The following is a 2,740-nucleotide window of genomic DNA, read 5'->3' as shown; positions in this document are numbered from 1 at the left end:
ACTACGGAAGCGGTTGCGCGTCAAATTAACACTTCTGTGCCCGCCGCTGTAGCTTTGTGGCTATGGTCGCGCGTTCAATCCCGAAACGCGGTAGCCGCATTTCCACGGGGGCAAAATGCGGCTGAAATCAAGGAAACACCTCTCCCTGTGTTTTGTTCACTACGCAGACAATCAGCAGTGGAACACTTAAGGTAACGTGCTACATAAACTCGCCACTCTCGTGCTGGACTAACAGTGGAAGGAATTAGACATGCGCCGTCAACATCACCTCTAATTATCGTCAATCAACGCGAACAGTACAGAAAGCTTCGCTTACACTGATTCGCACAGTGCGTGGCATCCACATATTCTTTTTCGATCCCAAAATGATACCTTTGCACTATAAGTTCCCAAGGAACGGCGCAGCTTCCTGTGATTTTGGTGCATGTTAATTTTAGATGGGACATCTGCACATACTCTTAGTTTTGTCATTGGATTTGCAAAATACAAATACTGAACATTCTACCATGCTGCACTATTGCCTTTCTGTAACATTTATGCTAGCTCAAAGTTCTTCTGAGGGCGGTCTTGCGTTGGGAAACTCACAGTGAGCACTTTGTGTTGATATATATTTTCGCAAGCTCTGCAAAGCAGAATGACATTACAGTGCCTATCCATGTAAGGCAGGCATGGAGTCAACGCCGCTTCCAAAACATGTTCACTAAAGCAACAAATCCACGCATGGTGCAAGCTGGTGTTGACAGTAAACTCCATCTTAATCAGTATAGTTCTGCTTGCTCAAAAGCCGGCAGCAAGCTAGGCCTGCAATGTTTAACTCGGGGCAAAGCGCCAAAGGATTGTAACCATCCGTATCTTACCTGTGACCTTCGGCGAGGAAGTTACAACAGTCCAAAAAAGTACGATTAGACGGAAAACAGCAACGTTGTTGGGAAATATCAACGTGCTCAGCATAAAGTGTTTCCTCGGTGTAGCAAGCTTCATATTCAGTATTGGTCTCCAGCCGTTCCACAGTGTAACCGATGCTGCGCGATAGGACAATAGATTGCGTCCAGTTGTTCACAGCGCTCTTTGCTTATTGTTCTTTTTTTTTCTCGCAGGCAGAGCTTTGCACAAAAATAGTACAAATTCACAAATACACTAATATAAAGCGATTGTGCTCGTCGAAAGATGTCTCTTTCCTAGCTTCGGCGAGAGTGTTTTCCCACAAAAGGCTTCACGCGAGCTGCGCTATGTCAGGGCCGAGTTTCCCTCCTCCTTTCCAAAGAACGCCAGCAGAAACGGCAGCCTTTACAGATTTTGCGGCACGGCAGCCTTTGATACACAATGTAGGATGACGTGGCATGTGCTACGGGACTTACATCAGTGACATCAGAGAATGGTTATAGAATTGAATTGTTAGAGAGGTTAACAATAGAAAATAGATATAGAAGTAAAAGAATCGTCTCCAGAACTGCTCGCTTTGGGGAAAACTTTGCTTAACCGCAGTGATTAAACGGCAACGCGGCAAAGCAGTCCTTGCTACATGAACTTGATCGCTGTAGGGAATTCAAGATAGCAGCAGATCTCTGTGGCGCATAAAGCCATTACCTGCTATTTTATTAATCGGTTTCAACTAGAAGGGGCATATACAGTTCTCTGCAAGATGCGCCACTCCATTTTTTTCCTTACAATTATGGTCATGAAATCGAGAACGGCTGTCATGTATCTCTGAATGTTCAACGATACTATACAGAATAAAACATTGGCAAATAAATTACTAAGAGTACAAAAGCGTGCACGCATGCCCTTGCTATACATAGAGAACTTAGATGTTATATAAAATATGTGTTCACAATAAGAGGATGAAAAAATTTCGTAAACTTTTACAGACGGGACAGAGACTCAAGACAAACCTTCCACGGAAGCTTCAGTAACATTGGGAATATATCTAAAACATTCTAGCATGTCGAAGCAACAAGTACTAGGAAATGTCCCTGCAAGTATTTCAAGGTTTTGAGGGACACCTACGCCGAAAGCTAAGCAACCGCTGATCTGGCGTTCGCAAATTAATCTTCCAAACACTTTTACCTGAGCAGCTTGAATTTGCTGCTTCACTGTGGTCGCTCTATCTGAAGAAGTCTAACCTCCTAGAATCCGCACAGCATACGTCCATCGTTTTGCTTCTCAGATGTACGATTACCAAAATAGAGCTTCAAAGAAATAAAACAACGATGCTGAAGCCATCGACGTTACATCGCACGTGGCTGCCCCTTTCAGCAATGCATTTGCAGTGTCTGGCTTTTCACTTTACGTGTCTGTGTCCTTCGTTTGCTATGAAGCAGATCACATATTCACCTCATCTTCGTGCAAACGGAAGCGGCAATACGTTCAGTTTCAGCTGCTTTCCCAAGTGCCACTTGCTTGTGGAATGACCTCGCCGGTTTCATCGGCCCAGATTCTGATACTAACAATTTCCGAAGACATCTCACCATTTGAGTCGCGATATGACATTAATTCTATTTACTCTCCCTTGCCACTTTTGTTTGTTTCTTTGTTTGTTGGTTGGTTGGTTTAGCTTTATATGCATTTTACGCTCTTCATTTTAACCATCGCTGTTATCATCGCTGTTTCAAGGTTAGTTTCAAACTTTTCCCTATTTCTTTTATGAATCTTCATGTAGCCCTTCGGCAAGTTCCCTTTTGTTACCTACATCTTTACCTAGCATAGGCAGATTTATGCCTACATTATTGATAAGCTTTCT

At 43.4% G+C, this 2,740-nt stretch overlaps 1 protein-coding gene across 2 annotated transcripts in view; it reads right to left on the bottom strand.

Annotated features, from left to right (window-relative positions):
* The window catches only part of LOC142564656 (uncharacterized), an 11,926-nt gene extending 10,909 nt beyond the window's left edge, over positions 1-1,017 (bottom strand). For both annotated transcript variants that reach the window (XM_075675747.1, XM_075675746.1), the window contains exon 1: positions 858-1,017. The gene's annotated coding sequence lies outside the window, so the exon portion shown is untranslated. The remainder of the gene's footprint in view (positions 1-857) is intronic.
* Between the last annotated feature and the right edge of the window lie 1,723 nt (positions 1,018-2,740).

Source organism: Dermacentor variabilis, chromosome 11, assembly GCF_050947875.1.
Source record: "Dermacentor variabilis isolate Ectoservices chromosome 11, ASM5094787v1, whole genome shotgun sequence".
In the NCBI taxonomy this organism is placed as follows: domain Eukaryota; kingdom Metazoa; phylum Arthropoda; class Arachnida; order Ixodida; family Ixodidae; genus Dermacentor; species Dermacentor variabilis.
This window is presented reverse-complemented; position numbering and strand designations above follow the sequence as displayed.